Source organism: Ambystoma mexicanum, chromosome 13 (genome assembly GCF_040938575.1).
Source record: "Ambystoma mexicanum isolate Mex_15411 chromosome 13, UKY_AmexF1_1, whole genome shotgun sequence".
Lineage (NCBI taxonomy): Eukaryota > Metazoa > Chordata > Amphibia > Caudata > Ambystomatidae > Ambystoma > Ambystoma mexicanum.
This window is the reverse complement of record NC_090938.1, coordinates 672504603-672519218: the sequence shown is the minus strand read 5'-3', so window position 1 is coordinate 672519218 and position 14616 is coordinate 672504603. Positions and strand designations below refer to the sequence as shown.

Here is a 14616-nt window from a genome sequence, read left to right as displayed (position 1 = left end):
TTTTCTTCCCGTCTCCTTCGTCGCCGGCCGAGAGGACTTTGCACTCGCTCGATGTGGCTAGAGCCCTGAAGTTCTACATGGACCGCACAGAGTTTTCGGAGGACATCACAGCTGTTTGTGAACTTTGGACCTGTGAATCAAGGGAAGGCTCTCTCGAAGTCTTCTATTTCCAGATGGCTCTCCGGCTGCATCATGCACTGCCACCGGTTGGCTAACCGACCGCTGCCAGGCCGTCCGAGAGCCCATTCGACCAGAGCGATCGCTGCTACTACGGCGTTCCTATCTGGTGTGCCCCTGCTGGACATCTGCAGGGCTGCTACGTGGAGGTCGGCGCACACCTTCATGAGATTCTACTGCGTCGATCGGGATTCCAGGGAGGAGTCCAGGGTCAGCCAAGCAGTGCTGCGCAACCTGTTCGCTTAAGGTGAGCCTGGTGAGGAGGTAAGAGATGCTTAATGTTGAGTCGTTGTATTGCTTAATCTTGAGCCTTTTGCCACCTCACGTGGTTGTGCATGTGTGTACTGCTATGTATTCTTATATTCATGAGCATGTGAACCCATGCCAGACCCCATGATGGAGAAGGAACAAGTTACTTACCTGTAACTGTTGTTCTCCAGCATGGGTCTGGTATGGATTCACATGCGAACCCTCCCGCCTACCCCTCTGCGGCTCTTCACTTGGTCATACTGCCACTTCACGTGCTACCAAATCTGAAGATGGTTGCCAGAGGCGGGGCTTAGGGAGATGGCAGTTATTGGCTGTGGTCAGTATGACGCAGAGATCAGTGATTGGTTACTACTACGAAAGACAGATCAGAAACGAAACTGATACTGGTTTTTCTTTACCGAGGATTCCCAGCCTGACGACAGGGAATATTCATGAGCATGTGAATCCATGCCAGACCCATGCTGGAGAACAACAGTTACAGGTAAGTAACTTGTTCCTTACTCTTCATATCCTTTTTCGACCACCGTGTCTCGACGCGGTGAAGATTCACACCGAAGGACAAGACGAACCGTCGGATGAAGCAACTTTGACTAATCCCTTTTGGCCTTGGAAGGCTCAACGTGCCTTGGCCCTTACAGTAGGGAGTGGTCACTACACAATGTATTTTTCCACCCCTTTGCCTTGTTGCCCAGCTGCCTGTCCCAAACATGGATAGGACACCGTTTAAATTTTGACCATCCTGTAATAAAGAATTCCAGTGGATTGATAAGCACAGAGTGTGCAACCTCTGTCTTAACCGTGACCACGACGAAGGGCACTGTCGAGCTTGCAAGTTTTTTCGACCTAAGACCCTTAAAGACAGTAGGACAAAACGTTGGGCCCATCACGCCATGCAGGCCGAGGCCTCCATTGCCATAGAGGGAGCTTCCAGCGCTGGCAGCGACATTGTCTTTTCGGACGGCGAGTGTAACGGGGAACAGCCGCGTTCCCCATGCTAGCCCCCGACCCTGGAAGACAGGCCGTCGGCTCTGTTGTGGGGACTACACCCAGCGGCAAAAACACTCCATCTCCCCACACAAAGCACATACCCCACGGCGATGTGTCCGACACACGCCAAAATTCGGCATCTAGGGGCTGATCTGAGGATTCACTGTCCTCTGGCAATTGAAGTCTTGATCACCTCATGCTAGGCCCCATAAGACTAAAGACGCCGCCCACAAAACCCCTTCTACCAACCGCCGAACGTCGAAGGACGCGCCGGGGGCCCTTCCCAGTACCGAAGCTCGACCTGTTTCGTCTAAACCTGCAGGGAGGCCGAAAGAGTCAGGACTTTCTCAACTTATTAAGAAACATGTCCCAGAAGACCTAATTAAAGCTTCTAGCTCAAATAAATCGTCCTCTAAAAGCTCCAATCACAAGGATAAGCAGAAGGACAAGGAAAAGTCCCATAAAAAGAAACCTTATAGTAAGGATCCTACCCCTAACAGAGACACTGTACAGGAGACTGAAGAGATCCTACAGGAGGATGAGGAGGGTGATAAGGAGTTGCCCACACCGGCTATACCTCACCCTGGGCTTATCCCCAGTTCAGCCAAGTGGTCAGCACAGGACATAGAGTAATGCCCAGGATGTCTTTCTTTGCTAACTTCTTTGAAGACCATCCCCATGCTTTGGATAGCCTACAAAAGACTCCCCTCCCGCCCCCCCACCCCAAACTGGTCAGGCTTCCAGTTCTCAGCTTTTGCCTGCAACTACTCCGCCCCGTCCGTCATCCCAGCCATCGGGTAAGCGATCTCTCATCTCTTCTGATCTCTGATATGCCATCGGCAAAAAAAGTCTTGCACCTCTACTGAACTTTATGATATACATGAAGTGGCTGAGGAATATCAAGAAGATCAAAACTATGATGAGGATGACGATGGGGATGATAACAAAAATGATGACGATGAGTCAGAGGTCTATGCTATGGACTCTCCAGTTCCACAGGACCCCTCTTTACCTGATTCCCCTGTGGATAATCAGCCCTTGTTCAATGATATCCTAATCAAGGCAGACAAGTTTTTCAGCATTCAAACTCATGAGACTGAGCAAGACAAAGATTTTGTCGAGAAAATCCTGGGGGACAAGATAGCTGCCACCCAGTTTATACCAATTTTAAATTCCGTTCAGGGGAGGATACAACCTTCACTTGAAACCCCCAATCAAACTAGAGCAGTCAACCCAAGAATAGAGAAACTATCCTGCCCAGCACCATCTGATCCCTTATACATAAGGGGACAGCTTAAGCCGGACTCACTGGTAGTCACAACTACCCGGAAAAGGGCTGTTACACTCTTCTGAAGCTCCCCCAGACAAGGAGAGCAAGAAGCTCTACACTATGGGGGGGAAGGTAGCAACTTCTGCAGCCGACCAAGCTAGAATTGCCAACAATTCCACACTGTTGGCAAGGTACGACTGCACTAAATGGGACAAGGTTATGGCCCTGGTTGACACTGCTCCTGAATCTCTTAAATCAAAACATGCCCTTGTAGCAGCCGAAGGCAGAGCCACCGCCAGCAGTCTGCTTAAAAATAACCTTGACGCAGAAGATAATGCCGGGCGCGTGATCGCAGAGGGCACTATTCTCAAACGCCATGCCTGGCTTCGACAGTCCGAGTTCAAACACGAGACACAAGCAACCTTGCTCAATATGCCAGTAGAACCCAATGTTTTATTTGGCAAATCAGTGGAGGAAGCTCTGAATTCGGCCGAGGAGGAGTATGATACACTCAAGTCCCTTGGCCAATTTACCAACACACAGACTGGACAAAGAGGTGGAATCAATTTTCGCTGTCTTTGCATCCAAAATACACAAAGAGGCTCCGGATACGGGCAACACCAAAATAATTCATGGAATAACAACCAGGGACAAGCGTCCCAGGGTTATCCGAGAGCCCAGAGCAGAGGCCGCGGCCGGGGTAGGCCCTCCACTTCCAGAGGTGAAGGCACGCCTCCCAAACAGTGACGCCCCGCTACAGGTCCCCTCCCCAGTAGGGGGGAAGAATTACAAAGTTCACCCACGCATGGGAGGGTATAACAACGGACAAGTGGGTGTTCTCAACGGTAGTGGGAGGTTATTGCGTGGAGCTCCTGGGAACACCATCAAACCTCCCCCGCGCCAAAGGAAGACATCAATAGAAGAACAGCTCATCTTTATGGAAGAGGTAAATGCACTACTCCTCCAAAGACGCCATCGAGATTGTGCCGTTCAATGAGGTAAACAAGGGTATCTATTCAAAGTACTTCCTTGTTCCAAAGAAAGATCTGACCATGCGCCCAGTGTTAGACTTGCGCCCTGCAAACACTTATGTAAAGCCACCAAAATTCCGCATGACAACGCTAAAAGAGGTAATTCCCCTACTAAAGCGGGGAGATTACATGGCAACATTGGATATGAAAGATGCTTATTTTCATATTTCAATGCTCCCAGTGCACAGAAGGCTCTTGCCATTCAAGGTAGCAGACCAGCACTACCAATTCAAGGTCCTACCCTTCGGAGTTGCTTCAGCTCCAAGGGTATTTACCAAAGTACTGGCGGTGGTGGCGGCAGCACACCTGCGCAGGGAATCAATCCCAATCTACCCCTACCTGGACGACTGACTGATCACAGGAGAAACTCCCCATCTTTGCAAACAAAAAACACAAAGAACCATTAATCTCCTTTTCCAATTGGGTTTCTCAATAAATGAGAAAAAGTCAAGTCTTGTACCAAATACTCAAAACAGTTCCTAGGAGCTGTATTAGACACAAAGACATGCTTAGCCTTTCCGTCCATGGAAAGGGTACAAAACCTGCTTCAGCAAATACCCCAGTATCAAGCCGGTCTCCAGATAAGCGTACACAAAGCAATGCGGTTACTAGGCATGATGGCATCGTGCATTTATCTGGTCCCACACGCACGTCTGCGCATGCGACCAATGCAGGAATGGTTGACGAAACAATGGTCTGAGGCAAGTGGTCAGTAGGATGATCTAGTGGTTGTTTCGCCTACACTGGTTCAAAACCTAGGCTGGTGGTCGAGAGAAAATCTGTTAAAGGGAAAACCCTTCCACGAACCAGAAGCGTAAGCGATTGTCGCAAAAGACGCGTCACTTTCCGGGTGGGGCACTCATTACCTACACCACACAGCACACGGTCTGTAGACACAAGTCACGGCACAGAACTATATCAACCTACTGGAACTACTAGCAGTCTTCAAAGCACTCCAGGCTTTCGAATTACAGCTGACAGATCAGTCAGTTAAAATTCTAACAGATAGCACCACTACCATGTTTTATATCAACAAACAGGGGGGCACACACTCTCCAAATCTGTCCAAGTTGGCTCAGAAAATTTGGAATTGGGCACTCAGACGAGGGATGTCCCTATCCTCCCAACACGTTCCAGGGGTACTCAACACTTTAGCGGACTCTCTGAGCAGAGACCAACTACCAGAAGAACACGAGTGGCAACTAGACTCAAACGTTGTTGACCACATCTTCTCTCAGTGGGGTTACCCTAAAATAGACTTGTTCGCTACAAGAGAAAACAAGCAATGCCCAGACTTCTCGTCCAGGTTCCCCCAACCAGACTCCAAGGGGAACGCTCTATGGATGAGCTGGTCAGGGAAATTTTCTTATGCTGAAGCCCCCACCCACCCCACCCCCGCCCCCCCGGTGTATGAATATCCTCAAGGAGAGGCACGAAAACCAAACACTAGGCACTGCTATTTCGACAAGTGGAAAAGATTTGTCATTTGGTGCCAGTCAAAACCAAACAAATCCAGTGGAATGTACTCCATCACACATTCTAAATTATATGCTCCACTTGTTAGACTCAGGGTTAGTCTTTAACTCTATAAAAGTCCACCTGGCAGCCTTATCAGCCTATACCACCTCTCGGAGCAAAGTCTTGTGGTGGAGACTACCAGTCATTAAAGCATTCATGGAGGGAGTCAAGAGACTCCACCCTCCTATTTCAAACCCACCACCGGGATGGGATCTCAATGTAGTGCTAGCAAAGCTCATGGGGCCCCCATTCGAGCCTATGCACAAGTCAAGCTTTAAACGCCTGACATAGAAGACTGCCTTCTTAGTGGCTATTACTTCCAGAAGAAGAGTTAGTGAATTGCAAGCAGGACCCTTTTGAATGGATTGTGTCCTCCAACGTATTACACATCTTTGACATGTAATGTCCACAGCTGTGTACTTCGGAAACTTTTTCGGCAGAGGGCGTCCTGCGTCGATGGCGTCGGGTCGATGTCCCTCGAAGGCCTCCGTTGAAGGCGACGTCACCAGATGTTATAAATAGGACCCACGGCACCCGTAGTCTGTTCGTATTTTCCACAAACGTGTTTGCTTCGGAGACTCGGCGTGGCTCGTGTATTCCTCGTGAAGGTCTTCTTCCTCAACCCCTCCGACAACGCGGTCTGGCTTTAAGACTTGCCGGGACTGCAAGTCTAAAATGTCGATTACGGACCCGCATCGCATTTGTTTGTGGTGCCTGGGCTAGAGTCATGACACCGACGACTGTTCCAAATGCCAGTCGCTGGCTGCTAAGGTCTTGTGGCAGCGTAAGGGGAAGCTCCAGGTAGGTAGGGGTTCTAAACCCAGTAAGTCTCGTCCACTGACGATTCGAGGGGCGACCCTCCGCGTCGGAAGGAGTCTCGAGGATCTCAGTCCCGGAGTGGTTCCTGCCATTCGTCGTCCTCGTCTCGGCATTCCAGGAAGCGCTGTCATCGTCCTCGGAGGATGGAGCCGTGGGGAAAGTGGCTTGTCCTACTAAATCCTCGACTCCGGAGGAACGGGCAGCCTTCAGGGAGCAGATGCTGGCGATTTTCCAATCCCAGGGCACAGTTCCGTCCGCGCATTTGGTAGAAGCCGGCAAGGAACAGTCTCGATCCGTGGCTCGCGTGCCTTCGGGCTCGGGTCCTCTGCACGATTCTCATCGGGAACCTTCAAGGTCCCGTTCGGACAAGGTTCAGGATGATCGCAAGAGACGTGCTTCCAGGTCTCGGTCCTCGTCCCCAGCGAGACCGCAGAAACCTGGTAAGGGCTCATGGTGTCGACTCAGTCGGTGCTGTGTCCGTCGGATACGGATGTTGAAGCTTTGCCTTCTCACCAGCCGTCGGCGCCATTGCCGAAGCCGTCGGTGCCCTTGACGCCGAAGCCGTCGGCGCCCTTGACGCCTTCAGGGCCTTTTGGCCGAAAATTGCCCATGGAGGTCCATGGTACTGTGGATCCTCCAAGGAAGGCTACTTCCAAGTCTGTGAGACCTGTTAAGGATTCCAGACCCTCTTCTGTCCCGAGGCAGGAGTTTTTCATCCCTCTGGATGACATCTGAGGATGAGGAGAGGTCAGATTTAGGGTTTGACCCTGTTGAGCCTGATGTGGCTCCTGTCTTTTCCAGGGACAGTCAGTTGGAAGAGTTAAAGCAATCTTCATGATGCCAGTGGCTTGGACACTTCTCCGGAGGTGGAGTTAGGAAGGCCTGAGCCTGGGGCTCATGCTGAGTCGTCCTACAGGCGACTGAAAGCTAGGGTCACTGAGTATCTTGGTTGGTCTAATCCTCCAGAAGCTTTTGTTCAGGAGGACTTAACGGATATTTTGGATCAAGGTCCATCTTCTGACCCAGCGTTACCTTTTCATTTCACGTTGCAGAAAAGGGTGGTGGCTGCTTGGCAGACACTGGAATCTCTTCCGGCAGTTTACAAATCGTTAACTAAAAAATACTGCCCTTCCGGTAGCGACCCCAGCTACCTTTTCATCTCACCCCACTTCCGAGAGTTTGGTGGTTCAGGCAGCTACGGGCACCTTGAGGCAGGCGGCGTACCCTACCATCCCTCCTGATAGGGATAACAAACTTTTCGACTGTTGGGCATGCAAGGTATTTTCTGCGGGGAGTATGGTGCTGAAGTCAGCCAAGCCAACTCCACTTGTGCCTTGGCAAGATTTTCACACAATCTGTGGAATTGTGTTTCTCTTGCGGCTGAGCATATTCCTCAAGGATGCCATGTGTGAATCCCTTCAGTCGGGTTTGGACACGGCCGACAGTGTTAGCCGGTCCATGGCTGCCAGCACCGTTATACGCAGATTTGCAGGGTTGCGGAAGTCTGGTTTTGCTCCGGATGTGCAAGCCCGTCTTTTGAACATGCCCTTTGATGGCACACATTTGTTTGGCAGCAAGGCTGACGAGAGCCTTGAGAGGTTGCAGACCTCAGAAGCTGCAGCAAAATCTTTGAGCGCAGCTGTGCGTCAACCTCTGCCTTTTCATCCTAGGGGGCAGCAGTGGAGGGGAGGTTCTTTTTGGTACTACTCCTCCTTTGGGAGGACAAGAGGAGCCGCCAGCCGCCGTCAGCGAAAAAGTACCTGTGGTGGTTGGGGAAATAGGGATGCCAAAGCCGCTCAGGCAGCTGCCTCTTTGCCTTCAGGCGCTGCCGCAGCCACTCCAAAAGAATCATGAGGCCAGGTTCCATTGTTTGCCGGTTGGGGGCAGCCTGTCTCAGCATCTCGAAGAATGGGGATGCCTGGGTTCTGGATACAATAGCACATGCCTACTGCCTTCCCTTCCTAAACCGGCCTCACAACAATCCACCAGGGAATCTCTTTTAAGCTTCCAGATCCTCTTGACCCTCCTGGAGAAAGGTGCTATAGAATTGGTGCATGTTCCTGAGAGGAACAAAGGATGGTATTCCCCATAGTTTTGATTCCAAAGAAAGATGGGGGATTGAGACCCATCTTGGACTTGCGTTGGTTGAACAAACTTCTCAGGAAGGACAAGTTCAAGATGGTCACTCTTACTCAGGTCCTCCAGGCCCTTCGACTTCAGGATTGGTTGGTGTCTCTGGACCTACAGGATGCTTACTTTCATGTGCCGATTCATCCAAAGCACAGAAAGTACCTGAGGTTTGCAGCTGGCGATTCGCACTTTTAGTTTCGGGTCCTGCCATTCGGATTGACCTCCGCCCGAGGTTCTTCACCAAGCTAATGGTGGTGGCAGCGTTTCTCAGGTGAGGGGGGATTCAAGTCTACCCCTACCTGGACGACTGGCTGATCCATGTGGTTCTCCCAAGCAAGTGATGGATCATCTCATTCTCACCTGCCGCTCCCTCCACAAGCTGGGCTTCTCCCTCAATTTCAAGAAGTCGCATCTGACACCTTCGCAACAGCTCCAGTACATCTGGGCTGTGTTGGGGACATCATTGGGGAAATGCTCAGTGTTAGGGAGAATTCTCTTATAAGGCTAATTTCCCACACCTAGTGAGTCCCCCAGCAGCTTTGCTGGATTTTTGGGGATTATTCTTTTTCTCCTGCTAAGAGCGAGACTCTTTTCCTCCCACTCTTAGGCATGATTTGAGGTATGTCTTTGACTTATTGTGTGCTTATGGGCTATGGGGTCTTTTACTCCATAGGGTATCATCTGTTTTAGTGTATGTTACACAGCACCCTCAGTGCAGTAACACAGGGGTGTCATAGTGACCCCCAAACATAGACTCCATACCCTGGGACTGACTACTGTCTCCTAGGGCATGTAAAGTCACCATTGGCTTTATTAGTCCAAAATTATGAACAGAACCAGCACAAACCATCATACTGTGGAAGTACTGGAAGGGGTTAATTAGATTGCCCCTGGGTCTGTTTCCAAGGGGGCACTGTCCAGTCTCCCCTTGTTGAGTTTCTGGCTGGTGGCAGTGGTTACCACGCAAAATATTCCACCGGAATATTTCCGATGGGATTTTCCCATTGATTTTAAACGCACCACTTTTTTTGGTGCAATGTTAAAGATACCGCCAGTTTATTTATTTAATATAAAATCACCGGTTGGGTCTTTTCGGCAGAACTCTTTTCCAAAATAGCATTTGTGTCCGTCTCTAACTCCAACCAAGGTCGGGCCCTTTGTTCCACTTTTTTGGCGGGCTTCTCCACAGAAGCCCTCCAACTGTCGCCACGCTGTCTGGGTTCCACAGGATGTGTGGGTGGGGGAATTGGCACCCTGGACTGCGTTGCCTTAGCAACCCAAGTCGCACTCTGTTCTGATTGGCCCAGTGGTGAGCCGCCCGGCTCACCACTTAGCATGTATGAGTGACAGCTAGGCTGTTGAATGGGGGTTTTTCTGCATAAAAGCAGGGCTTTTGGAACTGGAACTTCAGAAGTCGCCACAGGACCTAAGAAATCCGGAGAGGGGAGAAGCTGAGCCATCTGCAACGACGACACCACCAGTGGAGCCCTGCTGCAACGACCTCACCACTTTCCCGACGACAAGAGAAGATCTTCTGCTGTAAGAGTTTTCTCCCTTTGAGCTGGTGGGAACAACCAGTTCGCCATTCACCTTCCAGGACATCCCTTGGTCGAATCGCCAATGCCAAGCACCCCGGCGGCCAAATAGCCAAGCTTCACCACTGTGACCGCGAATAAAAGGAATGCACCTTTTAACTGAACGAACTCCACGGCTGGTCTCTTCCCTGGGCAGTGCAACGACTCCACGTTTCCTCCTCGACGAGATCTTCTCTTCCCCTGGTCGAAACCACGAACTGCACCCGCTGCCAGGAACAACTGCCACCGCTGGAGCTTCATTTCTTTTAAAGGTACTGTGTTCCACCTGGCCTCCCTTTCCACGGTTTGCTAAAGGTGACCCTTAAATCCTTGGCTTTCCAACTGGGCTGGCCCCCAGACCTTCTAACTTTACCTTTCGCATCAAACCAACCTCTTTTGAACATTTTTGCAAAGGCTTTAGTGCATTTTAAACTGTGTGATCTTGGGCACATTCCGCCTTGCTCCATTTAAAGTGGGCCTGGCCTATGAACTTTGGCTCTACAGTAGACTCTGTCTTCACTAACTTGCTGTGGACTTAGAAAAGTGTTGGGAACTGTTTTATTTTCATGACCTGCCTTTTTCTCTCCCTTTAACTTAATTATTGGAGTGCCATCTAAGTTATGCGCTCACTTCTGTTTTTACAAATAGTGGTGTTTTGACCTAGACTTGTCTAATAATTAAGGGAGGTGTGTATACTTTTCTGATTGTGTTTGAACTTGCTTTGATCTATAGTGCTTAGTGTATTTCCTAAAGTGTGTTTTAAATAAATAATTATATACTTTTGATACCAAGCTCTGGTCAGTGTTTGCTTGCTCTACTGTGTTTTTAGCCCTATTGGGTTACCTCTGTATACTGCCCTACTCATCTTGAGAGAAGTGTGACTGACTGCTCAGCCACAGCTACCAGGTAAATCTGGGTGGTGCAGACCGCTACCAATTGGGTTTATAGCTTACTCCTGTAGTCTTAATCATCTTGCAGTGTCCCCCAAGGGAACTGCACAGGATTCTGCCTAAAACTCACCTCCCAAGGTGAGGGCTCATCACATTGTGCAGATGGTGGACAAGTTTCAACATGCCCAGCGTCTCCTGGTTTTCGAAATTTTTAAGGTTGCTCGGCATCATGGCATCCTGCATTTTTCTGGAGGCCAGACTGAGGATGAGATCCCTGCAATGGGTCCTCAAGATGCAGTGGTCACAATTCTCAGGCAAGATGTCGGTTCCTGTTCAGATTCCACTCTCGGTCCCACAGGATCTGCTGTGGTGGGCCAACGAGGGGAACCTGATGAAGGAGGAGCTGTTTTGGCAACCGTGGCCGGAGGTGACAGTAGTGACGGACGCTTCCCTCACAGGATGGGGGGGCTCATGCTGAAGATTTGACCACCAGCGGTCGTTTGTCTCCGTCAAAGTCCAAACTCCACATCAACCTGTTAGAGCTGATGGCCATCAGGCTGGCTCGGAAGGCTTTTTTTGCCGTCTGTGTGGGGGGAACGTGCGGGGGGAAGTGTGTCCTGATCATGATGGACAATACAGTGGTCATGCATTACCTCAACAAAAAAGGCGGGGGGGGTCAGAGAGGCGATGCAGCTCTGGTTCTGGTCAATCCAGCAAGGAATCTCACTCTCAGCAGTTCATCTGGCTGGAGAGGAGAATGCGGCGGCGGACACTCTGAGCAGGTAGAGCACAGTCTCTCACGAGTGGGAGTTGGCTCAGGAAGTCCTTCTGGAGATCTTCACCTTTTGGGGAACCCCGCAAGTGGATCTCTACGCGACCAGTGCAAACCGGAAGTGCAAGAGATTCTGCTCAAGGGAATTTCCTCCGAGAGGAGTCTTAAGAGACGCCTTCATACTAGATTCCCACTTCTGTTTCCTCCGGTCCCCGTCATTCCTCAAGTGTTAAGGGGGTTGTGGAGGTTCAGATCCCACATGATCCTGATTGCTCCGGATTGGGCCAGGGGAGCGTGGTACCCGGACCATCTAGAAATGTCCATCTGCCCTCCACGCAGTCTTCCCTACCGAGAGGATCTGCTCTCGCGCATGGGGTGCGGGGGGTCGGGTTCTCCATCCAGAGGTCAAGACTCTCAACCTTCACGCTCGGTATCTGAAAGGTTGAGGTATAAGGATTGGGACCTCCCAGATGACATGATGGAGGTGTTGCTTTCAGCCAAGCGGCCAGCAACCAAATTCCAGTACCGTTGCTGTAAGTTTTGCCACTGGTGCAGTGGTCAAAATGTTGATCCTTTTCAGTGTTCCATTCACATGGTTCTTTCTTTCTTCCGTTCCTTGGCCCACAGGGGCCTTCAAGTAGGTACCATTAAAGGTTACCTGGTGGCGCTGTCTATCTTCAAGCACTCGTCTGAAGAATGTTCTTATTTTAAGATTCCTTTGATTTCCCAATTTCTTAAGGGCCTCACTAATGTGTTCCCGCCGTCCCCGTTCCAGGTGCCAGTTTGGGATCTGAATTTGGTCTTGAAATTCTTAATGGGTGCTCCATTTGAGACTGTTGTCTTTCAAGACGGTGTTCTTGGTTGCGGTTACATCCGCTCGCAGAGAGTGAATTGCAGGCACTTTCATCTAAGCCGCCCTTTACTGTGTTCCACAAGGATAGGGTTGTATCTGAATTTCATTTAAGACAGAAAGTGGTTCTTCCGTCTTTCTATCCTCCTCCTGGTAAGGAAGAGGAGCGACTCCATAGGTTGGACTGTAGGAGAGCTCTGAGCTGTTATATTTCTAGGATGTCCAGGGTCAGAGTGGACGATCAACTCTTTGTGGGGTATGCTGGACACCGATTGGGCCAGGCTGTTACCAAACAGACCTTGTCCAGGTGGATTATCCTCACCATTACTGAATGTTACCAATTGGCGGGCAAGAACCCTCCGGAAAGGTTGCAAGCTCATTCCACTAGGGGCGTGGCTACCTCCACAGCCCTGCAGCTGGGAGTTCCTATTAGGAATATTTGTGTCGCAGCCACATGGGCTTCTGACCACACCTTAGTCAAACATTACTCCTTGGATACGCTCCATGGTCAAGATATGGCCTTTGGTAAAGCGGTTCTTTATTCTGCCATATGATTGGGTATTCAAAATTCATCCCCTCCATTTTCTGGTACTGCTTTGGGAGTTTGTCAAAGATGTGGAATAAGTTGGAGGACACAATCCATTTGAAGAACAAGTTAGTTACCAACTGGCAACGTTCTTTCGAGTGGATGTTCCTCCAACGTATTCCACATCCCCCTCTGAGCCTGCCCCTGTGGAGAATTTCCTGTGCTATTGTAGCTTACGTTCCCGCAAGGCTATGTGCAGTCAAGCAGGCATTGCATATGTTCATGTCACACGTTATGGAGGAAAAAACATAAACTGAGACTACGGACGCTTTGCGTCCTATTTATAACATCCAGTGACGTCACCCTCGACGGAGGCCTTCGAGGGAAATCGACGCAGGACGCCCTCTGCCGAAAAAGTTTTCGAAATACACAGCTGTGGACATTACATGCCAAAGATGTGGAATACGTTGGAGACAAATCGGTTTTACGTACTCATCCTAGGTTTTCCCCTAAATTCATTTCCAAATTCCACGTGAACCAATCTATTGAGCTTCCGGCTTTCTTTCAAAAACCAACTAGCTCAGCTGAGGTAAAACTCCACACACTGGATGTGAGGAGGGCGGTCCTTTACTACGTAAACAAGACCAGACCGCTTAGGAAAACAGATCAACTATTTGTCTCCATAGCACCAGGCAGAGAAGGAGACCGCATTTAAAAAAAATGCCATTTCCAGATGGGATAGTAAGATGTTCTCAATTGTGCTATTCATTATCAAACAAAACCCTGCCTTTTACACCAAGAGCTCACTCCACAAGGAGCACTGGAGCTACTCTGGCCTGTATCGCAAATGTCCCCTTAGACAGCATTTGCAAAGCAGCTACATGGAGCTCAGTACATACTGTCACTCAGCATTACTGCATTGACACACATTCCAAAGCAGATACACAGGTGGGACAAGCGGTTCTAAAACATCTATTTGCCTCTGCTCCTTCTCATGACCCACCACCTTCTCATAACACTGCTTGCTAATCTATGCATAGCATGTGATCTAAGCAGATGCCACAAGCCTCAGAAGGGATACATTACTCACCGGAATCGTATTTCTGATGTTTGTATCTGCTTAGATTCACATGTGCCCACCCTTCCTCCTTTGGGAGAAGGTGCCTAGATGGTATATGAGGTTTCTGTCTTTATCTGCTTAGATACAACTGTACTCACATTACACTTCATGCAACCTCATGTCAGAACAAAACAATCTGAGGGACCTCGACTCGTGAAGGACCATGGGTACAGTGGGCATCAAACTAGGGATACTAGTACTGGCACGCCCTGTCGGCGTCTTTTTTTGAATTTCAAAAACAACTGTAATATTCTGCAGCTTCCACTAGATGTCGGCCTATGCATAGCATGTGAATCTAAGCAGATACAAGCATCAAAAATAAGATTATGGTGAGTAATGTATCCCGTATATAAACATATATTTCCGAGGCTTGTGGATCTGCTTAGAATCACATGCTTTGCATAGGCTGATATCTAGTGGTAGTTGCGGAGTTGCATATGAAGTTTTCAAAGTGACTGTAAGACTATCCCTAGTGTGACGTACCCTATGCCCCTGACCCCTCACGCGTCGAGGTCTATCAGATAAATTTTTGCCGCCATTGCGGCAACTTGTTCATTCGCGGAGTCCATAGTTTGAGCTACTTTGTGAGTTAAAAGTCCTCCAAAACCTCTTCTGTCGTTTGCGTCTCGATGCACTAATTCGACAGCTGTCCCTTTAAACATCTTGATGGCTGATCCCCAGC

The 14616-nt window shown here is 49.6% G+C and overlaps 1 protein-coding gene across 1 annotated transcript in view; it reads left to right on the top strand.

The window, feature by feature from the left end:
- The window catches only part of PIP4K2B (phosphatidylinositol-5-phosphate 4-kinase type 2 beta), a 771463-nt gene that overhangs the window by 662188 nt on the left and 94659 nt on the right, over positions 1 to 14616 (top strand). The window lies entirely within an intron of this gene.